The sequence below is a fragment of the Perca flavescens genome, chromosome 19 (genome assembly GCF_004354835.1).
Source record: "Perca flavescens isolate YP-PL-M2 chromosome 19, PFLA_1.0, whole genome shotgun sequence".
In the NCBI taxonomy this organism is placed as follows: domain Eukaryota; kingdom Metazoa; phylum Chordata; class Actinopteri; order Perciformes; family Percidae; genus Perca; species Perca flavescens.
In genome coordinates this window covers 32,074,094-32,099,724 of record NC_041349.1, presented here as the reverse complement: position 1 = coordinate 32,099,724, position 25,631 = coordinate 32,074,094, and the positions used below count along the sequence as shown (strand labels likewise).

General features: G+C 43.1%; 1 pseudogene; it reads right to left on the bottom strand.

The window, feature by feature from the left end:
* Positions 1–16,307: 16,307 nt before the first annotated feature.
* LOC114573961 (uncharacterized) lies at positions 16,308–24,542 on the bottom strand (annotated as a pseudogene).
* Positions 24,543–25,631: the final 1,089 nt, after the last annotated feature.

Genomic DNA, 25,631 nt, shown 5'->3' with positions numbered 1-25,631 from the left:
CAACCACAGAAGCAGCAACGACAACCACAGCTGCTCCAACAACAACCACAGCAGCAGCAACGACAACCACAGCTGCTCCAACAACAACCACAGAAGCAGCAACGACAACCACAGCTGCCCCAACAACAACCACAGAAGCAGCAACGACAACCACAGCTGCCCCAACAACAACCACAGAAGCAGCAACGACAACCACAGCTGCTCCAACAACAACCACAGCAGCAGCAACGACAACCACAGCTGCCCCAACAACAACCACAGAAGCAGCAACGACAACCACAGCTGCCCCAACAACCACCACAGCTGCTCCAACAACAACCACAGAAGCAGCAACGACAACCACAGCTGCAGCAACAACAACCACAGAAGCAGCAACGACAACAACAGCTGCCCCAACAACAACCACAGAAGCAGCAACGACAACCACAACAGAAGCAGCAACAACAACATCAGCTGCTCCAACAACAACCACAGCTGCAGCAACGACCACAACAGAAGCAGCAACAACAACCACAGAAGCAGCAACGACAACAGCTGCCCCAACAACAACAACCACAGAAGCAGCAACAACAACCACAGCTGCAGCAACAACCACCACAGAAGCAGCAACGACAACCACAGCTGCAGCAACAACCACCACAGCTGCAGAAACAACCACCACAGAAGCAGCAACGACAACCACAGCTGCAGCAACTACCACCACAGAAGCAGCAACGACAACAACAGCTGCCCCAACAACAACCACAGCTGCCCCAACAACAACCACAGAAGCAGCAACGACAACAACAGCTGCCCCAACAACCACCACAGTAGCAGCAACGACAACCACAACAGAAGCAGCAACAACAACCACAGCTGCTCCAACAACATCCACAGAAGCAGCAACGACAACCACAGCTGCCCCGACAACCACCACAGCTGCAGCAACAACAACCACAGCAGCAGCAACGACAACCACAGCTGCCCCAACAACAATCACAGCTGCAGCAACGACAACCACAGCTGCCCCAACAACAACCACAGAAGCAGCAACGACAACCACAGATGCAGCAACGACAACCACAGCTGCCCCAACGACAACCACAGCTGCCCCAACAACCACAGAAGCAGCAACGACAACCACAGCTGCTCCAACAACAACCACAGCAGCAGCAACGACAACCACAGCTGCCCCAACAACCACCACAGCTGCAGCAACAACAACCACAGTAGCAGCAACGACAACCACAACAGAAGCAGCAACAACAACCACAGCTGCAGCATTGACAACAGCTGCCCCAACAATCACCACAGTAGCAGCAACGACAACCACAACAGAAGCAGCAACAACAACCACAGCAGCAGCAACGACAACCACAGCTGCCCCAACAACAACCACAGAAGCAGCAACGACAGCCACAGAAGCAGCAACGACAACCACAGAAGCAGCAACGACAACCACAGCTGCCCCAACGACAACCACAGCTGCCCCAACAACAACCACAGAAGCAGCAACGACAACCACAGCTGCCCCAACAACCACCACAGCTGCAGCAACAACAACCACAGAAGCAGCAACGACAACCACAGCTGCCCCAACAACAACCACAGAAGCAGCAACAACAACACCTTCCCCAACAACGACAACAGCTGCTCCAACAACAACCACAGAAGCAGCAACAACAACCACAGCTGCTCCAACAACTACCACAGAAGCAGCAACGACAACAACAGCTGCCCCAACAACCACCACAGTAGCAGCAACGACAACCACAACAGAAGCAGCAACAACAACCACAGCTGCTCCAACAACATCCACAGAAGCAGCAACAACAACCACAGCTGCTCCAACAACAACCACAGCAGCAGCAACGACAACCACAGCTGCCCCAACAACTACCACAGAAGCAGCAACTACAACCACAGCTGCCCCAACAACAACAACAGATGCAGCAACGACAACAACAGCTTCCCCAACAACAACCACAGGAACAGCAACGACAACCACAGCTGCCCCAACAACCACCACAGCTGCAACAACCACCACAGACGCAGCAACGACAACCACAGCTGCAGCAACAACCACCACAGAAGCAGCAATGACAACAACAGCTGCCCCAACAACAACCACAGCTGCTCCAACAACCACAACAGAAGCAGCAACAACAACCACAGCTGCTACAAAAACTACCACAGAAGCAGTAACGTCAACCACAGCTGCCCCAACAACAAACACAGAATCAGCAACGACAACAGCTTCCCCAACAACAACCACAGAAGCAAAAACGACAACAGCTGCCCCAACAACAACCACAGAAGCAGCAACGACAACCACAAAAGAAGCAGCAACAACAACAGCTGCCCCAACAACAACCACAGCTGCTCCAACAACAACCACAGAAGCAGCAACGACAACCACAGCTGCAGCAACAACAACCACAGAAGCAGCAACTACAACAGCTGCCCCAACAACCACCACAGCTGCAGCAACAACCACCACAGAAGCAGCAACGACAACCACAGCTGCCCCAACAACAACCACTGCTGCTCCAACAACAACCACAGAAGCAGCAACGACAACCACAGCTGCAGCAACAACCACCACAGAAGCAGCAACAACAACAGCTGCCCCAACAACCACCATAGCTACAGCAACAACCACAACAGAAGCAGCAACAACAAACACAGCTGCTCCAACAACAACCAAAGAAGCAGCAACTACAAACACAGCTGCAGCAACAACAACCACAGAAGCAGCAACAACAACAGCTGCCCCAACAACCACCACAGCTGCAGCAACAACAACCACAGAAGCAGCAACGACAACCACAGCTGCCCCAACAACAACCACAGAAGCAGCAACGACAATCACTGCTGCCCCAACGACAACTACAGCTGTAGCAACGACAACCACAGATGCACCAACAACAACCACAGCTGCAGCAACAACAACGATAGCTGCCCCAACAACAACCACAGAAGCAGCAACGACAACCACAGCTGCAGCAACAACAACCACAGAAGCAGCAACAACAACAACAGCTGCCCCAACAACCACCACAGCTGCAGCAACAACCACCACAGAAGCAACAACGACAACCACAGCTGCAGCAACAACCACCACAGAAGCAGCAATGACAACCACAACAGAAGCAGCAACAACAACAACAGCTGCCCCAACAATAACCACAGCTGCTCCAACAACAACCACAGAAGCAGCAACAACCACCACAGCTGCAGCAACAACCACCACAGAAGCAGCAACGACAACAACAACTGCCGCAACATCAACCACAGCTACAGCAATAACCACAACAGAAGCAGCAACAACAACCACAGCTGCTCCAACAACTACCACAGCTGCAGCAACAACCACCACAGAAGCAGCAATGACAACCACAGCTGCCCCAATATCAACCACAGCTGCAGCAACAACCACAACAGAAGCAGCAACAACAACCACAGCTGCAGCAACAACAACCACAGCTGCAGCAACAACAACCACAGAAGCAGCAATGACCACCACAGCTGTAGCAACAACGACAGCTACTCCAACAACAACCACAGCTGCAGCAACAACAACCACAGCTGCAGCAACTGCAACCACAGATGCACCAACAACAACCACAGAAGCAGCAATGACCACCACAGCTGTAGCAACAACGACAGCTACTCCAACAACAACCACAGCTGCAGCAACAACCACCACAGAAGCAGCAATGACAACCACAACAGAAGCAGCAACAACCACCACAGCTGCAGCAACAACCACCACAGAAGCAGCAACGACAACAACAACTGCCCCAACATCAACCACAGCTACAGCAACAACCACAACAGAAGCAGCAACAACAACCACAGCTGCTCCAACAACTACCACAGCTGCAGCAACAACCACCACAGAAGCAGCAACAACAACCACAGCTGCCCCAACAACCACAGAATCAGCAAAGACAACGACAGCTACTCAAACAACAACCACAGCTGCAGCAACAACAACCACAGTAGCAGCAACGACAACCACAGCTGCCCCAACAGCAACCACAGCTGCAGCAACAACCACCACAGAAGCTGCAACGACAACCACAGCTGTAACAACGACAACGACAGCTGCTCCAACAACATCCACAGCTGCAGCCACGACAACCACAGCTGCCCCAACAACCACAGAATCAGCAAAGACAACCACAGCTTCCCCAACAACAACCACAGCTGCTCCAACAACAACCACAGAAGCATCAACGACAACCACAGCTGCCCCAACAACAATCACAACTCTTCCATCAACAACCACAACTGTCCAAACAACAACCACAGAATCAGCAACGATAACCACAGCTAACCCAGCAACAACCACAGCTGCAGCAACGACAACCACAGCTGCCCCAACAACAGCAGCACCTACAACTGCTGCACCTAATACTGTAGCACCTACAACAGCAGCAGCTACAACTTCTGCACCTACAACAGCAGCACATACCACAACTGCACCTAAAACAGCTTCATCTACAACAGCTGCACCTACATCAGCAGCACATACAACAGCTGTGCATACAACAGCTTCATCTACAACAGCTGCATCTTCAACAGCTCCACCCATCACTTTGGCCCTTGAACCTGTTTATAGCCTCTCAGTAGACTTGGGAGGAGAACCTTTCTCAGATGCCCTTAATGACCCGAGCAGCAGTGAATTCATAAACCTTGAAGAACGAGTCAAAAATACGGTGAGTGCACTTTCAAATTAATCATTGGGCATTGAATGTCATTGTTTTACCTTAAAAGACAAATCTCTTAATATGGAAATTAATTTCAGTCAAAGTGGCATAACTGTGTAATTGAATATTATGAAAACTGTACTTGAAAATGAATTAAGGTCTTTAAATAATGTTTCCTTTTTGCAGTGTTCTGCGATATACAAAAAAGTATTTGGAAACAAGTTTGACCACTGCAACGTGAAAAGTTCAGGTAAAATATTTTTCACAGTTTTTACTAAATATGCAGAATTTTTTTTCTTGACACAAGGCATGTTATATCATTATTTAACACACGTCCCTTTTGGTTTGATGATATAGTGCCTTACCTCCAACACGAGCGACTGGTACTGAAGCAGCTATTGAGGTTGTGTTCAATAGGACTACTCCTATTGCAGATCTCCCACAGAATAATGTCATTGCTGAAGTCTTAATAAAAGCTGTGACTAATACAAACAATACTTTCAATGTGAGCATAAATGCAGCCTCAATCAAAGTACTAGGTAAGTAAACAAATGTTTCGCTATCATTATGTAAAACATTTAGATTAACAAGCTGCTAATGCTTTGTTATTAAATTTGGCAATAATATGATGTTGTTACACAAGAAATTGAAGTATAGACAGAAAGATTCATAAAGACAACTTCCGTGTTGTATAGTTCAAACCACAGAGGATGAGTTATTCTCTATGCTACCTTGTGTATACAATTGTACATATACATATAATTGTAGTTTTTAAGCCTTTTAATAATGGTTCTTATAAATCTGTGAAACTGGCGTCAAAGTCATTTTGATACCAAACAAGGAAGAACATTTTACTTGGGCAATAATACTTATTTACATATTCTTAAAATATTTGTTTTTACAGAAGGTCCAGTTCCAGCTACAACCACAGCACCTACAACTGCTGCACCTACAACTGCAACAGCTACATCTACCTCACTAACAACTGGCATATCTACTACTGCTTCACCTACAACAGCAGCACCTATCACTGCTGCACCTACAACTGCAGCTCCTACAACAGCAAGGGTGTCTTTCAGATCTGTTCAAAGCACATTTACAAATGACTTGCTAAATCCATCATCTACAGCTTTTAAAAATCGGGCTGCAATGATAAAGGGACAGGTAAGAACACTCACTCAGCAGTCTACATATACAAAGGTCACTTATTCAAATATCCAACCGAGGCATCAAGGGAATATGTTAAAACAGATTAAACTACACCTCGCTCCAGCTCACTGTACAACTTATCTCTTACACACATTTCAAGGTTCCAATGCAAGAGTAAAAAGTATTTAAATCCAACTTCTTTTCTCTTTATGCAGCTTGAACCTATTTTCCTTAGGACATTCCCTTCCTCCTTCAAGACCTTGGAAGTGGTTTCATTCAGGTAATTTGTTAAAATGTATCCTGTTACAATTTAAGAATAGTGGACTTTATCCCTCTTTACCCCATTTGGAGACATTAAGGAACAGTGTGAAATACCTTATATAATCATTCTATCACCCCTTTCAGAATAGTGGACTCTCATATTTTAAATAATATTTTTGTTTATCTTTCTGCAGGAGTGGATCAGTCATCAACACCATTGACCTTAACTTTGTAAGCCCATTGGCTCCTAATAACACTCAGATTGCAAGCACTTTGATCAACACAGCTTCAAGCGTTAGCGGCCGACATTGAAGGCAACTCCATCAACGTGAATGGCATCTGTAAGCAATATTCAGTGCTACTTGATCAAGATTAAGGTCAAATTTGCACAACTGATTGTTAAATTAATGTTTCGTTTCCATTTTCTTCATTTACAGCGTCAAGTGGAGTAAGCCAAAAGATGAGTCTCGTCACCGCATCCTGCCTTGTACTGTTGTCATGGCTACTGTCAAGCCAACAATAGAATCCGTGCTGATTTCCTTTAGAAAACATGACTGCCATCACTGGCATGAAAATGGACTTTGTTGTCAGCAAAACTCCAAAATTCTTGAATGTCTGAAGTCTTTTACAGCTTTGGATGAACCTGCTGTCAAATTCAACTTTTAAGCACTTGGTCAATGGAACCATTACTAGAATAGTAAGCCACATAATATAACATTAGGTTCTGGAATGTCAGAAAATAATTGCACTATTAATATATATTATATATAATCTTTACTTATATATCTATATATATATATATATATATATATATATGTGTGTGTGTGTGTGTGTGTGTGTGCCAAAATAATACACAGTCAATTTTCTTATTTATTTTAAGTTTATTTATGTAATCAATCAACGCTGCATTTTGTGATATTTCCAATAGCTGTACAATTTCTCTGAAAACTTTACAATGATCAGAATAAAAAATCTCTGATTAATTTAAACTGTCTCTCATGTGATGTTTTACAATGGTGGGTAAAAAGAAAGTGTATCAGGGAATGTTTCATTTTTAATGTTTAATGTCTGGAGCTTAATTACAATGCGCCAGTGATGTTTACGTACGTATTTCCTCCAATTTCACAATAGTGTCTTACAGTCAGCCGATCTCAGCCTTTGTTGTTTGTGAGTGAATCAGGTTTGTTCAGAATAAGATAACAGCTGCACCTACAACAGCTGCATCTAAAACACCAGCACCTACAACAGTAGCACATACAACAGGTGCACCTACAACAGCTGCAAATACAACAGGTGCACCTACAACAGTAGCACCTACAACAGCACGAACAACAGCCGCACCTACAACTGCAGCATCTACAACAACAGCACAATCCACAACAGCACCTACAACAGCAGCACCTACATTTTCTGCACCTACAACAGCAACACCTACAACTGCTGCACCTACTACTGCTGCACCTACAACAGCCACACCTACAACAGCCACACCTACAACTGCACCTACAACAGCAGCACAATCAACAGCAGCACCTACAACTGTTGCACCTACAATAGCAGCAAGTACAACAGTAGCACCTATAAAAACAGCACCTACAACAGCTGCAACTAAAACAGCAGCACCTACAACTGTTGCACCTTTTCAATTTTCAATTCAATTTTATTTATAGTATCAAATCATAACAGAGTTATCTCGAGACACTTTACAGATAGAGTAGGTCTAGACCACACTCTATGAATTCCAAAACCCCAACAATTACGGTAATTCCTTCAAGAGCAAGCATTAGCAGTGGCTATTGCGACAGTGGCAAGGAAAAACTCCCTTTTAGGAAGAAACCTCGGCAGACCCAGACTCTTGGTAGGCGCTGTCTGACGGGGCGGTTGGGGGTGTGATGAACAGTGGCAAATAATAGTCACATTAAAGATAATGGAACAGTGACCTACAATAGCAGCAAGTACAACAGTAGCACCTATGACAACAGCACCTACGACAGCCAAACCTACAACAGGTGCACCTACAACAGTAGCACCTACAACAGCACGAACAACAGCCGCAACTACAACTGCAGCATCTACAACAACAGCACAATCCACAACAGCACCTAAAACAGCAGCACCTACATCTTCTGCACCTACAACAGCAGCACCTACAACTGCTGCACCTACTACTGCTGCACCTACAACAGCCACACCTACAACAGGTGCACCTACAACAACTGCACCTACAACAGCAGCACAATCAACAGCAGCACCTACAACTGTTGCACCTACAATAGCAGCAAGTACAACAGTAGCACCTATGACAACAGCACCTACAACAGGTGCACCTACAACAACTGCACCTACAACAGTACCTACAACAGCAGCCACAAAAGCCGCACCTACAACAGCTGCAACTACAACAGCCGCACCTACAACAACTGTCATGGTTTTGGGTTTGAGTTCTGTTGGTTTCAAGGTTCTGTTCTTGTTTCCTGTTTTTGTTGTGTATTTGTGTTTCCTCCCTTGTCTCGTCTAGCTGTAGTTCCTGTCTTGTTTTCCCGTGTGTCTGTATGTTCTGTTTCCTGTTTTATTTTGACGGTCTGGTTTTCTGTTTTGTCTTGTCTGATTTACTTCCTTTGTTTTTTCCCTCACTTGTGATTGCCCTTATGTGTTTCACCTGTTGTATCACCTGTCCTTTGTTAGTCCTCGTTACCACTTGTATTTAGTCCCTGTGTTCCCCTTGTCTTTTGTTGGATCATTTTATTCTGTTGCTGTTGGTTACCTTATCTGTGCTGTCGTGGACTCTGTTTTCTTTTGTTTGTTCCTGCCTGTCTGAACTTTGTGTAAGACTCTTTTGTTTAATAAATTACCTCTTAACTGCAATTGGGTCCAAGCCTTTCCTGAAACCGTGACAACAACAGCACCAACAACAACTGCATCTGCGACTGCTGCACCTACAACATGTTCCCCTACAACTACGTCAACACCTACAACAACAGCACCAACAGCAGCCACATCTGCAACTGCAGCCCCTACAATCTTATTGACTACAACAGCAGCACCAACATCAGCCGCACCTACAACAACTGCACCTACAATTACTGCACCTACGACAGCGGCACCTACAACAGCTTCACGTACTACTGCTGCACCTACAACAGCAGCACTTACAGTGGGGGAAATAAGTATTTGACCCCTTGCTGATTTTGCAGGTTTGCCCACTTACAAAGAATGCAATCATATGTACATTCTAACAGTGAAAGACAGAATCCCAAAGAAAATTCCAGAAAATCACATCATATGAATTTATTAAAATTGATAACCATCTGATGAGGAAAAACAAGTATTTGACCCCCTGGACAAACAGCATGTTAATATTTTGTAGAAAAGCCATTATTGGCCAGCACAGATGTCAAACGGTTTTTATAGTTGGTGACAAGGTTTGTGCACATTTCGGCAGGGATGTTGGCCCCTCCTCCCTGCAGACAGCCTCCAAATCATTCAGGTTCCGAGGTTGTCGCCTTGCAACTCGAATTTTAAGCTCCCTCCAAAGATTTTCAATCGGATTCAGGTCTAGAGACTGGCTAGGCCACTCCAGAACCTTGATGTGCTTCTTCTTCAGCCACTCTTTTGTTGCTTTGGCGGTGTGCTTAGGGTCGTTGTCGTGCTGAAACACCCATCCTCGACCCATCTTCAGCTCTCTCACTGAGGGAAGGAGATGTCGGTCCAGAATTCCACGATACATGGCCCTGTCCATCCTCCCCTCAATACGATGGAGTTGTCCCGTCCCCTTGGCTGAAAAGCACCCCCAAAGCATGATGTTGCCACCACCATGCTTGACGGTGGGGATGGTGTTCTTTGGGTTGTACTCGGTGTTCTTTGCCCTCCAAACACGACGAGTTGAGTTGAGGCCAAAAGGTTCTATTTTGGTCTCATCTGACCACATCACCTTCTTCCAGGCCTCTTCTGAGTCGTCCAGGTGGTGAATGGCGAACTTCATGCGGGCCTGTACATGTTTCTTCTTGAGCAGGGGGACCTTGCGTGCGCTGCAGGATTTCAATCCATGACGGCGTAGTGTGTTACCAACCGTTTTTCTTTTGTAACTGTGGTCCCAGCTGCCTTCAGTTAATTCATCAGTTCCCCCTTGTGGTTTTGGGATGATTCCTCACCGTTCGCATGATCAGGGACACCCCACGAGGCAAGATCTTGTGTGGAGGCCCAGACCGAGGGAGGTTGGCGTGGTGTGGTGCTTCTTCCATTTCCTGATAACTGCACCGACAGTTGATCTTTTCTCTCCAAGTTGCTTTCCGATTCTCTTGTAGCCCATCCCAGCCTTGTGCAGATCAACAATCTTGTCCCTGATGTCCGAGAAAGCTCTTTGGTCTTGCCCATGGTGGTGATGTTGGATGCTGGTTGTTTGGGTGTTGACAGGTGTCTTTTATACAGGTAACGAGGTGAGGCAGGTGTATTTGATGTAGATAATTGGTTCGGATTGGGGCTGTGTCTTAAAGAAAGACTAACTGGCTTGTAGGAGCCAGAATACTTGCTGTTTGTCCAGGGGGTCAAATACTTGTTTTTCCTCATCAGATGGTTATCAATTTTAATAAATTCATATGATGTGATTTTCTGGAATTTTCTTTGGGATTCTGTCTTTCACTGTTAGAATGTACATATGATTAAAATTGTAGATTTTTGCATTCTTTGTAAGTGGGCAAACCTGCAAAATCAGCAAGGGGTCAAATACTTATTTCCCCCACTGTACAACTGGTGCAACTCCATCAGCAGCACCAACAACAACCGCACATACATTTGCGCCTATGACTGTAGCTCCTACAACAACCACAACAGCGTCCTCTACAACAGCTGCACATACAACAGCATCACCTACAACAGCTATGCCTCCAACTGCTGTATCTAAAACAGCTGAACCTACAATAACTGCACCAATTACTTTGGCGCCTGAACCTGTGTATAGCCTGTCAGTAGACTTGGAAGGAGAATCTTTCTCAGATGCCCTTACTGACCCTAGCAGCAGTGAATTCAAAAACCTTGAAGAATGAGTCATAAATACGGTGAATGCACTTTCAAATTAAACATTTGTCATTGAATGTCAGTGTAGTGCCTTAAAAGGCAAATCTCTTAAGACGAAAATTAATTTCAGTCAAATTTGCATAACTGTATGATTGAATTTTATGAAAATTATACTTGAAATTGAATTAAGGTCTTTAAATATTGTTTCCTTTTTGCAGTGTTCTGCAATATACAAAAGAATGTGAAGAATTTCAGGTAAAACATTTTTTACAGTTTTTACTAAATGTGCAGGATTTGTGCCTGACACATTGCAATAGAACATTTTCTATCATTATTTAACACAAGTCTCTTTTGGTTTTATGAAGAAATTTTGATTAATGAGCTGCTACTGCTTTGAAATTACATTCTGCAATAATATGATGTTACACAAGAAATTGAAGTATAGACAGGAAGATTCATAAAGACAACTTCCGTGATGTACAGTTCAAACTAGGGCTGGGCGATATGGACCAAAAGTCATATCCCGATATATTTTGGCTGAATATCGATATACGATATATATCCCGATATTTTTTCCGCAAAGTGAGAGCAAATGTTCAGTCAAAGCCAAAATCAAATATGACATGTCACAAGTAGTTTCATAGAAACAGTTGCAAAATCAAATAAATAATAAACCGGTTTCTTCACCTGGTTCATGATTAAATGCTTAGCTGTTCAAATAATAAAATGTAAAATGTAAACCTAAATACTGTATAACAGGAGTACCTTTTTTGAAATCAAAGCTCCATATTTGTGATTCGTTCCAAAGGTCAATTAAGCTTTTGATATTAATATAATCTACTTTGTTTAAAATGTAATGCCTCATGCCTGTAAGCCTAGGTTTATAGTCCCATTCTTCCACTTGATACTGCTTCCACTTAAGTAAACTAAAAGATGAACTATCGACTACAAAACAAAGAAACTAATTAAAGTGTTAATACAAAGAATATTTATTATGATCGGTTCACAGATCTGAGTCCAAACGGAAACTTCACCCTTCTGAACTAAGAGTTTCTGCTTCAAGGTGAAGTTTAAAACAGACTGAAATGTCCAGGCTCATTCCTCCACTATTTATTTCTGTATGTATTTATTCGTTACATGTAATTTTAACGGGCACTGAGCTCCAGATCCTGCAGCCGCAGACGGTCTCTGCTGCCCCGCTGTAGCTTCTCTCCCGTCCGCCTGCCGCGGCAAACTTAGTGGGACTTTCCGCCGATATCGACATACAGGTCGTCCTGGACTACGTGTAAGATCCCACCGATCACCACTCTGTCTTTGGCTGGTCCGATTTGGATCAGCGGGGACCGGCGCAGCAGCGAGGCAAAGCTGTGTTTTTCCCGGGGGAAGAGACGCTGCGGCCGGCCACGGAGCTCGTCGAAGGCGGCATACATAATCATAAAACACATTGTCACCTGTTAAATGTTATTCATTGCTGTTTGTTCTTTTCATTTCCTCTATCGAACATAATTAAGCAGTACAAAAGTCCGGCATCTTTAGCGTTGATCTGAATGCTTCGGACCCCTGTTCCAAGATGGCGGCGGTTTTGACGTATGTTTAGAACCTCAAGGCGACATCTGTGTATATATCTATGGGAGCAAGGATCACATTTGAACTATATCGATATATGCGATATGGTCTAATTCCATATCTCATTTAAAAATATATCGATATATTTTTTATATCGATATATCGCCCAGCCCTAGTTCAAACCATGGAGGATGAGCTATTCTCTATGCTACCTTGGATACAGTCAGAACAATTGCTATGTTTTTTAAGCCTTTTATAATAGTTATTTGGTGCCAAAGTCATTTTGATACCAACAATACTTATTTACATATTCTTAAAATATTTGTTTTACAGAAGGTCCAGTTCCAGCTACAACCACAGCACCTACAACTGCCACACCTACGACTGCAGCACCTACAACAGCAAGGGTGTCTATCAGTTCTGTTCTAAGCACATTTACATATTACTTAGTAAGAACACTCACTTGACAGTCTACATGTAAAAAGGTCACTTATTCAAATATTCAAAAGGAATTGATGACAGAGGCATCAAGGGGAATGTTAAAACAGATTAAACTTCACCTCGCTCCAGCTCACTGTACAACTTATCTCTTATACCTAAAGTCTCTTATGCTGAAATTGCAGCTAGCTAGCCGTGATCTTTCCCCATTGTATTGAATGGGACACATAGCTAGATAGCTGCTCCTCCTAACAAGACCCCTGCCGTTCACAAAAATGCCTGAAGTCGGACACAAATGTTAGCTTAGAAGGTGAATTAAGGTGATACCTCACACAAGACTCTACCTTAAATGGGTCAGCATATATGAAAGGGGGCGTGGCTTAAATAGAGGGGGCGGGCCAAACCATCACCAATGAAGAACGAAGTCTATGCTGAGTTCAATGATACCTCACACAAGTGTTTACATCAATCGGCCATTAGTAATAAAAGGGGGCGTGGCTTGAACATAGGGGGCGGGCCAAACCATCACCAATGAAGAAGGAAGTCTCTGCTGAGTTCAATGATACCTCACACAAGGGTATACCTTAAACGGTTCAAATGTTATGAAAGGGGGCGTGGCCTGAGTAAGTGGGCATGGCCATATTATAGGGGGCGGCTCAGTATCACACGTAGACCACACATTCTGAGTTTCATGCAAATCGGATGATGTTTATCATATAAGGCAGATTTCCTGTTGCCAGCCGGGGGCGCTATGACCAAAAGTCAATTTTGGCCTGTAGGTGTCCTCAGGCCTGGACCCTAGAAAGTTAAGAAAATTGAGTCCCTGCAGTGCGTTTAACGTAGGGCTGGGCGATATGGTTGAAAACTGTATCACGATATAAGTTTTTCATATCGGTCGATATCGATAATTATTGATATTTTTTATGATCTATTTAAAATAAGGACCGGGAGAAAAATATATTAAATTTAAACATTTTTATTTTAAACTTAACCCTGCTCTGATTATAATCCCCTCAGTTATAAAAGCAGAAATGTCAACACAACCATGGAAAAAACTCAAATAATTAAAATCTAAACAGGTCTAAAATCACAATGAACACTTAACAATTATCTCTTAACATTAAGGTGCAAAATTAAAGAATAAGTAAGAAATGCTTAATAAAGTGTCATAAAATACTGCAAAGTGTTAGCTAAATATAAGAAACCTGAGAAGGAACTATTTTCTGCAGGTTTAGTGCTAGGTTGGTAACCTGGCTTCTGGACAGTGCTCAGCATGTCTGCCTCCGTTATTTCTTTGTAGTGTTTAGTAAGGCGCTGATGCAGAGTACCTCTCCATGGCGGTCTGCTGCTTGTAGTGTTTAGTAAGGCGCTGATGCAGAGTACTTCTCCATGGCGGTCTGCTGCTTGTAGTGTTTAGTAAGGCGCTGATGCAGAGTATCCCTCCATGGCGGTCTGCTGTTTGTGCCGTGTTGCAGCTGCAGATGTTGTTGGACGTTGATGGCGAATACGGCTGTGTTCGAAAGTGTGAGCTAAAGTGGTAAAACAAGTTTATGGTATTACCAGTGTTGGTCTGACGACATTGGTCTGACCACGGTAAGACTTATAAAATCCCCAAAACTGCCATACTGACTTTTCCTGTTTTATCAAGGATTTCCTCGCTCGCTGCGGCACTCACTTTCCACTCCACGCCGGTTCTGTTATTGAAGAACACGAGACAGCGATGTGGCGCAACCAAACATGATACTGTTACATGATTGGCTGTTAGAGTGTCACTCCCCACGTTGCTAGGTTGCCAGAGAGTGAGGGCCTTTGTTCATGCAACCAAACTTGATTCACAACCTCTGGTTTCTTCTGATGAAGAAAAACAAGTTATCGAACGTTTTATCGACCACATTTTCTATTGATATTGATTATGTGTCTATCGCGATACATATCGTTATCGTTTTATCGCCCAACCCTAGTTTAACGTAGACTCACGAAACTTGGTACACATATGTAACATGTCAAGATGTACAAAACACTTCATTAGAGCCATACCCTAAACACAACAGGAAGTCCGCCATTTTGAATTAAATGTTTGAAATTAGTGAGATTTTGGCCATTTCCAATTACTGTGATATTACAGTACATTACTGGGGAATTACAATCTTTTGCTGTACATCACTACAACAAGGCCCTGTACTTTTACAGTGTGTACTGTGAAAGTAATGTACAAGTTGCCAATAATTTACTGTGAATTTACAATGTATACTGTGGAAGTCATGCTAAAATTGTCCAGTAACTTACTGTAAAAGTAATGCAGATGAAGCTTCCATTTACTGTGAATTTACAATCATTGTACAATTAACCCCTCCCCCCAACAAACAACTCTGAGGTAAAGTCAATGTTATCCCACTGGCATATTTATTAACAAATAAATATTTTTCAATGTACAGCAGATGCCATGAACTTCAAGAGTTCAAGAAATTCAACTTCCTAGTCATAAAAGCCATCTTAAAATGCAGAAAATGCAGAGAAATTGTGCAAACTTGCAATTCAACTACCTGTCTCACAATTCAACTACCGTATTTTTCGGACTATAAGTCGCACTGGACTATAAGTCGCATTTATTTAGATTATAAATACAAGAGTTATTCAACTACACAATAGCACACAGAACAATACGCTGAATACAGTAGGTGTCCGGTATGTTAACGTAACACATTAACAGTTATTGAACTATACAATAGCACACAGAACAACTAGCTAGCAGGGCGTGGAGCATGGAGGTATTAAAAGGCGTGGAGACGTAACTGCACCGTGAACGAGCCCCTCCCGACTCCTTCCTCCAGCTCTGGCCGTCTTGCTTTCAGCCCACGATTAGCCGATTAGCTTTCTTTGTTTTCTTCATTGCAGTAAGAGTCACCTTTTCAACAGTCTCCCTCATAAGTTTCTCCCTCATTTCAAACTCTCTTTCTGCTGCTCGATTACCGTTTTCAGCTGAATATTTTACTACCTGCAGTTCATCTCTTTTCTTTCTCAGTTGTCTTTAGGAGGAGCGTTCTAGTTGTCACAAGCCTAGAGCGCCCTCTCGCGGCTGTAGACGGTAATGTTTTCAGTATGAATTAACATGTAAAAACATGTTAAATTATATATATTTTGATATATAAGTCGCACCTGACTATAAGTCGCAGGACCAGCCAAAGTAGGAAAAAAAGTGCGATTTATAGTCCGGAAAATACGGTATTCAACTAGCTGTGTCACAATAACAATAATGGACAGGATGGGAATGAGGCCTTCATGGCAAGATAAGAGACCAAGATAAGAGAGCAAGGGAGAGAGCGATAAAGGAAAGTTGTAAAGGGGTCAGGTGCTCCTCTCAGTCTCAAAAATTATAATGAGTCCCCAAAATGCAACAGCATTGTGTAAAAATCTTGTAGTGCAAAGGTGTCTTGAAAAATTACAAAAAGAACAAGGCTACTCAAAACTGAGCCTGACAACTACCGCTGCAAAAAAAAAAAATATGATTCCCACTCATAGTCAATAAGTTTCCTCAAAAGGGTGCTCACATGAGGGTTCATTGTTGTCCGCTTCTTGGTCTTTGAGCCTCTTTCAGGATTGATGCCCAGCATTTTAGACCTCAAGACAATCATTGAGTTGGAAGCCTGTACTATAATGTTATTACTATATATTACAATAATTACAAGATTAAATGTGATCTTTATAAAATACCTTTGAATGAACTCCAGCGTCGACGATCCAACGGCAGGATACTCAAGGTTGAAGACGTAATAGCTGCTGAAGAAAGCAGCTACTCCGTGTAAAAAGAAAGGGTGTGGGCCCATCACGACATGTCCCTCGATGGATATAAGCCATCCAGAGGGCTTCATCATGTCACCTGAAATGAACAGATACAACATTATGTGTTATGAGCACTTTGCGATCTGCTTAAGATACAAAGGGCTATACAAATGTAATTCTTATTATAATTATTATTTATTGTGGTCATGTAGATTTCTAGAATGAAAACTAAATAATGAGTTAGAAATGTCAATACTATATCAAAGTAACATTACCTTGAATGATCAAGCAGGGGGTGCTGGGGAGTTCTGCAGTATTGACGTCCACAGCAGTGGTACATGGCTGTAACATAGTTAACACACAATAGCATGGATTTAGGATAAAGGATAAATATTGTTCATTGGTCAGAGGTAGTAAATCATGCAAGGTAAATGTTGATAATTTTACATTTAAAATATTTGAATAAAAAAATCGTACATCAACTTCAAGCATCAAACTCTCTTTCGGCTCTTTGAAGTACAACATTAGGAGCAGCAGGATGCAGGCAGCCTTGTCAGAGTCTGGATCATAGCAGGCCAGAACATCACGGATCTTGGGTTTGTCCAGTGTTGCACAGTAATCCAGGATGGTCTGACACTGACGTCCGTCAGGAGGCCAAAGTGTGAGAATAGGCATTTCTGAGAGAAGAGAAATGGCCATTCCTGTTTGATCTCAGACATTGCTGCAGCAGGCACTTTGTTAAGGTATTTCCGCAGGATGACGTATGTCTTTTCCATCATTGGTTCTGCTCTCTCTGCCCCACTCATTCCTTCCTCTGTGTATACAGACATACAAATGTATTGTTAGTACCCAAGTAACAATTTGGTCTTGTAGCCGTCCAACACACACAGGGTTCAGATCTTGACCAATTACTAAAGTCTAAACAAAATTACCCAAAAAGACAGTAGATGGCATGCCTGAGTAGATGTTCAGCAGATTCCTCTTCATATTCTCCAACGTTGCCTCGGTCTCCCCCTCTGGCGAATCTGCTGGGCCCCACCTGACACACCTAGGAGTGGGCATCACAGGGTAACAGTACTATTGGGGACGGTTATAGCTCAGAAGTTGGAGCAAGTCATCTCATGACTGAAGGGTCAGCAGTTTGATTCCCTGTTGTGACTGTCTAAATAGACCCATCCACAGAAGTTATGTTACAGTGTAATAGTGTTGTAAACACAGGTGTATTTTATCAAACTAATTAAAAGGGATATTCCACCATTTGGGGAATTAAGCTCATTTTTCAACTCCCCTCGAGTAAAACAATTGATTTTTACCTTTCTCCCGTTCATCCAGCAGTTCCCTGAGTCTGGCGATACCACGTATAGCTCCAGCCTAGCATAGATCATTGGATCGGATTAGACCATTAGCATCTCGCCCGCAAAGTGACTAAGATTTCCGGAATTTTTCCTATTTAAAAGTTGTCTCTTTTCAAGTTAGAACGTGCAATAAAACGGAAAATGAAACGTGCCGATTTTCTCGGCTGATTTGACATGGAACTAAACTCTCATTCTGGCGTAATAATCAAGGAACGTTGCGAACGTACTATGGGCGCAGTGATATCACGCAGCACGTGAAAATAGTCCCCGTAGAATGCAACGGAAAAATTACAGAAATCTTAGTCACTTTGAGGGCGAGATGCTAATGGCCTAATCCGATCCAATGATCTATGATAGGCTGGAGCTATACGTGGTATCTTCAGACTCAGGGAACGACTGGATGAACGGGAGAAAGGTAAAAATCAATTGTTTTACTTGAGGGGAGGTGGAAAATTAGCTTAATTCCCCAAATGGTGGAATATCCCTTTAAGGTCAAGGTACCACAACCATGCATGCCAGAGAGCCACTATGCACAATATCGGCGCCCTGGCTCAACTAAATCCTAAATGGAACAAGGCCATAATCACAGTTAATTACACCTGTGTTTACTACACTATTAACATTGCAACATGCTTGCTGTGAAAAGGGTCCATGTCAAAGTGTCAATAAAGTAGTCGAGAGAAAAGTATGTTTTGTCCTGTTTCAGGGTTAATCATGGTCATATACAATGCTTTCGAACAAATATTGACAGACTTTACATGTATACTGCCACATACCCGTATTGGTCAACAGGACCTCTTGCCAGTGTGGCCTCTCCTGCCATTCCCGTGCGCGGTCTTTCTCTGCGGCGTTGAGCAAGAGTATTATTCCTATTTTTGTACTCCACTCTCGTTTTTACTTGTTGCAGAAGAGAGTGACATCCGTCTCCAGCAGTATCACCGTGCTTGCCAATGTCACCAAATGATTTTGGATGGCTCCTGAAAATGTGGGTGGGATAATTACAAAACATGTCACCATTGTGGCACTTACGACAGAAGCGTACAGCTAATGTAAGGATTACTTAAAGGAAAGAACCACGCTTAAAAAAAACATCAGGCTGAACAAGACCTTCATAAAAACATGTGAATTAGTATGGTTTTCTTGAATATACTAGCTCTGTTTAAACATACCATGTTTACAAAGTCTTCATTTTTGCACCCTTGTTACATCATAGGTGCAGGGAATGAATCAGTGAAAGTTACAAACAGTTGAAGGGGGTGGGGATTAACTGACAGCTAATTTGATTGATAATAGTCCCATCCCTACCTGACAATGTTTCTCACAACGCTGTGGCACATGGCTTTGGTTGGGTTGCGGTCGTGCTGCATCATTTGGTCCACGAGCACGACCACGAAGGCCTTTCTCTCGTCTGGCAATGGTCTTTCTTCTTTTTCCACTCTAAGTCGAATGGCTGATGACACCTGGTCCCAGTTGAGACGAAAGTCAACATGCCATGGTACGCCAGGTTGTGAAGCGCTCGACTTGCTTGGGGCAGTGCTTGGAGGGCTGGGCAACAGCTGATTTGGAGGCTGGAATGTTGTGTTTGGAGAACATGGAGTTGTGGAACTTGGAGCACTTGGATCAGGAGCAGAGACCAACTCCATACTAATAGTAACAAGTCCTAGAAGGCACAAAAACAATTTATTAATTAAGATAGGACAAGATGTAGGGCTATGGGTCAATAGACTGTGTGCTTAACTGTAGTCCTGCTCCAGTACTTCCTGGAGGAAGCTCACACATTGGTTTCCTGTCAGCACTATTGGATGAAGCAATTTGAATTTATTCACGCGAGTGCCATTTGTTCAAATGTGACATAATGGGTTGGGAGAACGCAGAAGTGTCCATTGACTCATGTTAAAAGATTGCTCTGATAATGCCACTTAAAAAACAATAGTTAAAATAACAGGTCAATACATATAATAAAAGGGTCTGATTGTGTTTCACTGCTATTGTTATTAAGTTTGGAAATGCATGCAAGTAATAAGCATCAGCTGCATTCACTTCTATGCATTTCCAGATGTGAAAACAACAGCAGTGAAAAACAGCCCAGTGTTGATTAGTTTGTAATTCCAATTATTATTTTTTATGCCTATTATACATTTCCCCAACCCATTACGTCACACTGAACAAATGGCACACACATGAATAAGGTCTATAAGCTGTGCTGCACACCTGAGATTAGTATTTGACAGGTAACCGATGTATGAGCTTGGCACTACATACAAAGTATATTGTCTACCAGTTGTGCCAATGTTCCAAGGCCCTAGTTCAGTGACATGAAAGAGTAAAAAGTGTAATGGGTGAACAGATGAATTTACCGTCCTTGATGCCCTTCATTAACTTCCGACTTTGGATAGGTTTGAGGTATTTCACCAGATCCCTCTCCTCCACCAAGGTCAGATCTTCAAAAGACTCGACCCCAAGCTCATCCAGCATGGTGGTAAGAAGGTCATCAGGGAGACCAGGCAAGTATGACCACACTGCTTCCTTGACCTAGTCTCATTAAGTAGTGAATCATGAAACACTGTAATTTCAAATTTTTGCCATCCCTACACTGTATGCATATTTCCTACTATAGTCTGTTCAATCAACAAAGCAAATTAAAGACAAAATCAACTTTATTCAAGGCTACCAAACCGAAAAAAAAATTATAACTAAGCTATAACTACATAGCCTGCTCTACTACTCACGTCTCTCCTCACGTATCCTGTGTCCTCACTTTCCTCCCTGCTCATACTGCCTCTGGAAAAGAATGGTGGAGAGCAATAAGGGACTGATCATACACGTTGTATGCTGAAAGAGGATAGTAGTCCAGTAGATCTTCCTGCTTAATGCACACATAATTGTCTTGGGCCACTCCTAGGTCACAGTACACACCTGTGTCACATAACTTTACAAAAGTATGTTTCTCTGAGACAAAATAGACAGAATTTTGAACAACAATAACTAGCATAATCTTCCCCATAAGTAGCCCTTCATCACTGTTCTCTAGTAAAATGTACATCCCCCTTCTGTAATCTGTGCCTTTGACTGTAACATAGTTACAAGCCACTGCCGACTGTAACTGGAATGGACAACTGGCTACAGATGCCCTGATCCTGTCATTGTAATCGTCAACATGAAAATCAGTCCCCTTTTCTGCTTGTACAAGTGGAGGGAACAAGTTTCCTGCACTCAAGTACGCTTGTAGAAGTTGGTGCCTCTCTGCTAGAGTTTTGCACAAATTCTTAAAATTGTGCAATTTTCTGGCACACTGTTTAAAAAATTTATGTTTGCTCTCAAATCGGAGTGTCCATAGGCGAATAAGTGGGCCAAAGTGAATGATGAGAGATGGATAGTGGCACAGATAATGGTGCTTTGGTCTGAGGGGGGCATTGGGGAAAAGCCTTGTCCTGTTGTCTATGTACTCCTCTATGAGGACTTTAAGATACGCAACCTGGCCCTCTGTAATGCACAGATGAGCTCAACAATCTCCCTCAGCTGCAAAATGATTTGCCACACCTCATTTTCGCAGGGATCTTTAATCCTGTCACCCACCATGAGTGGGAGAAGTCTAAGCAAACACCAGTTCTGAACTGCATGCCCACTGAGCTTGTCGCTGCTGGGAGAGAGGTCTGCTGGTTTGTCCTTACCATCGTTAACTTCATATCTGAACTGGTTCTTGCACCTGTTTAACTGCAGGTATGTAAAATGATTATCCTCAACTAAATGGCGAATATATAAAGGAAGGTCATAAGCTATGACTCCCTCAAATAAGTCATGGCCTAGACATGGTGGTAGGCCAGGCTGGCAAACATGGAAATGTGAAAGCTGATTGAAAGGAGAGTCAAACTTGATGCCGCATACAGAGTCAGTGGCAGTAGTTTCGTGCTCTTGCAAATTACTTGCGTATGATTGGGCTGTTCTTTTGGTACCACACGATATAGGATTAGTCAGGAAATCATCTCTACACACCTCACAGTAACAACAAAAATAAGTAGACCGACTGAAGTTCTCCAAGAATCCCCCAATAGAATGGGATCCCAGGTTGTCTCCTGCAATGGCAACCAAAGAGCCCTTTAGTACAATGCCATCAGATGTGACTACACCTCTCTGCTCCAGAATTTTGAGGTCCTCAATCAGGGGAGCAAAAATTTTATTTACCCCAAAATACTTAAAGTCCTGTTCCCTACATAAGAGAACAAGTTGCATCTGATCAATAGAAGATCTATTGTGAGGCAAGATGTCAGTCAGAGTTAGGTAAACCGCTAAAACCTTGTGCTTTTTTTTCCCTGAGCCCAGGGGGTTGACAACCTCAAAGGCATCTTGGTACAGTATTAAACCAAGTGAAGAAGGGTCAGCTTTCAACATTGGATTACTTTGAAAGCCTTCTCCATCCTTGACATCCTGATAGACAGCATCAGTAGATGGCTGCAAACGTGTCATGGTATACTGTTTGCGTAGAGAATCATTTTTGAAAAGTGTCACCAATGTCTCATGTATAGGAACATACTGAGCAAAACATTCTTTGTCATTTTCATCATTGCCCAAGAGCAAAGGAACGGGATGAACATAGTTAAAACACTCTTTAAAAGCAGCCTTCCTCTTTGCATCTGTACTGAGCATTCCCCTGTTATAGAGTGTGAGTAGATCATCTTTGTTCATTTCTTCAGTGATGCTGCTTATAGTGGCCTGAGGGATTCCGAGTTCTTTTAGTTTCTCACTCAGAATGTTTAGGGAATTGGACAGACCAAGTTCATGAGCACTTTGAAAACCATCAATAATGGATTGAATGGTGCTTGCTGGTAAGAGTAGCTTAGATTGCAATTTCAGGTAGAAAAGTGTAAGGTTCTTTAAAAATAGGTTTTCGTCGACAGCTAATGGCATTTGTGGTTCATTATGTTCCTCGGCAGTCTCTGAATATGACTGACTGGGTCCTGGCAACGGCTCTGTAGCAATAGACTTGTCTAAAACAAGGTCATCTGAAACTGAATCCTCTGCACACCTATGTTTTCTGGAAATATGTGAAGCAAAAGTCATCACGTGTGTGAACGTGCAATCACAACCTCTAAATGGACATCTAGTTACCATTCCTCCCCTTATGTGCGTCTTCAAATGCTTAATAAGAGAGGCCAAAGTGTCACACTTAAATGCACAAGCCTCAAGCAGACATTTCAAGGGTGTGTCAGGTGGTAGAGCTGATGTGCCAGGCAGTATAGGCCCAGCAGCCTGCTGGTAGGACCTAGTTACACACATTCTCAGACACATGCTCACAGCCAACGAATTTACAGTTGAACATTGTGGTGCATGTTAACTAGTCACCTACCTAATCTATTTCTCCTCACTCTTAGCCTGACACTGAACAGGATGGTTAGCCTGCCTGACACTGAACAGGATGGTTAGCCTGGCCCTCTGATGACCTGGAAAGAAAAGAAAAAAGGAGAAATTACACAAAGGCAACCAACAATAAGAATTTCAGTTTGAATGCAGATTATGATCATTGATCATTGTAATTTAATTTTAGCCGTATGTCAAAAAATGATAGTGGTATATATATATATGTTTTTTTTCTGTAGCACTTTGAGATTGCTCACTCAATGTAAAGTGCATTTACAACTTTTTCAATTATTATTCATTCATATTAGGACAAGTGGGAACCCTAGTGTTGAAACCCTCCCGTTGTCGAACACAGACCTGCCAACCTTGAAAAACGTTTTTGAGTAGCAACTTACTGATTTATTGTCGAAGTTCTGGTTCATGAACACGGCAGCACACACGTGGAAAAAATGTGCCATTAAATGTAAAATCTGTATACATTTTAAACCCTAGAAAATAATTATGTTCAAGTAGGCTACTTGAATTAAATAAAACATTTTATTTAAATTATCAGTCATATTTAATAGAATTAATTTGACCATAATATAATCCAATAAAATAAATTACACAAAATAATGAGCACTTTCACTTTTGGTACTTTAAGTATATTTTGATAACACTTTTGTACTATTACATATTAGGGAAGATGTTGAATGCAGGACTTGTAACGGACAAGTAATTTGTAAATCTACAACATTGTTTTTTCTACTTTTACTGCAATACATGATGTGAGTAAGTCTTCCACCTCTGGAAATCACCACCAACAGTCATGCATGAACACCTGCAGCAGTGTTTAACACTGAAAACACACAGCTCAGTTCAGCGTTTCCTTGTAGCTCTGCAACAGTAGCAGCTAACCTTTAACGTTACCTGCCGGTCACATCGTCTCTAAACAGTCCGCTCACAGTGAAGTCCTGCACGGATCAACAGATGTTAGAGTCCGGCGGCTGCTCGCTCTGTTTGTTACGCACACAGGGCAGATTGATGCTCTCACAGAGCCAATCTCTGCAGATGTTACCGCTCGGTGTTTGGCTAGCTAATAAGCCGTTAGTCTGTTAGCTTGAGCTTTGTCTGAAGGCGGCGAGCGGCCAGCCAAGGTCCGACAGACACCGACACATTCCGCACATCCTCCGCTCAGTTTTAACCTTTTGTGTTTAATTTCGGGAAACTAAACGGGAATGAGAGAGGAATGAATAACACTTGCATGTGATGCTTTCGTTTTACTATCAGTAGCCAATATCCCCACTTGACATTAGAGGAAAGGACCCGACGGTGTGATTGGTCAAACTCTTCTTCTTTAGTTTTTTTTCCAGCATGCTCGTGGCTGCTACGCTGCTACGCTGTTTTAGCTGCCTACTATGATCAAGAGTTAGACCAGCGGTTCTCAAAGTGTGGGGCGCGCCCCACTGGTGGGGAATAGAGACGTGACAGGTGGGGCGCGCCAAACGGGAGGAAATTTTCCTTTTTATGCCTTTATATCTTTATCCAGACATCCCAACTGTCCCGGAAGTTCCCGGAATCTCCCGCATATTAATAGCGGCTCATTGACGCCCGCAAATGAGATCAAATCTCCCGGAATCTGGAGCAAGAACGCGCACTAGACTAGAGAGTGACTGCGTGTGTGTGTGTGTGTGTGTGTGTGTGTGTGTGTGTGTGTGTGTGTGTGTGTGTAAGGGTACCCGCGGGGTCTTAAAAGCATTGAAAAAGTCTTAAATTTGATCGTCTCAAATTAAGGCCTTAAAAGCCTTGAATTTGGTATACAAAGTCTTGGATTTCGTTACAAAGGTCTTATATTGTTTGCCTTTCCTAGGATTAGGTTCATACCGTAACAAAATTAACTGTTACCAATGTAGGCTAATTAAAAACTGACCGGAGCCCGTCGTCGCTGGACGCACCGGAGGACCGAGACACAAAACACGCCTCTCTGACCGGTACCGAGGGGGGGGGGATGTGCGGAATGTGTCGAGCCTGGCTGGCCACT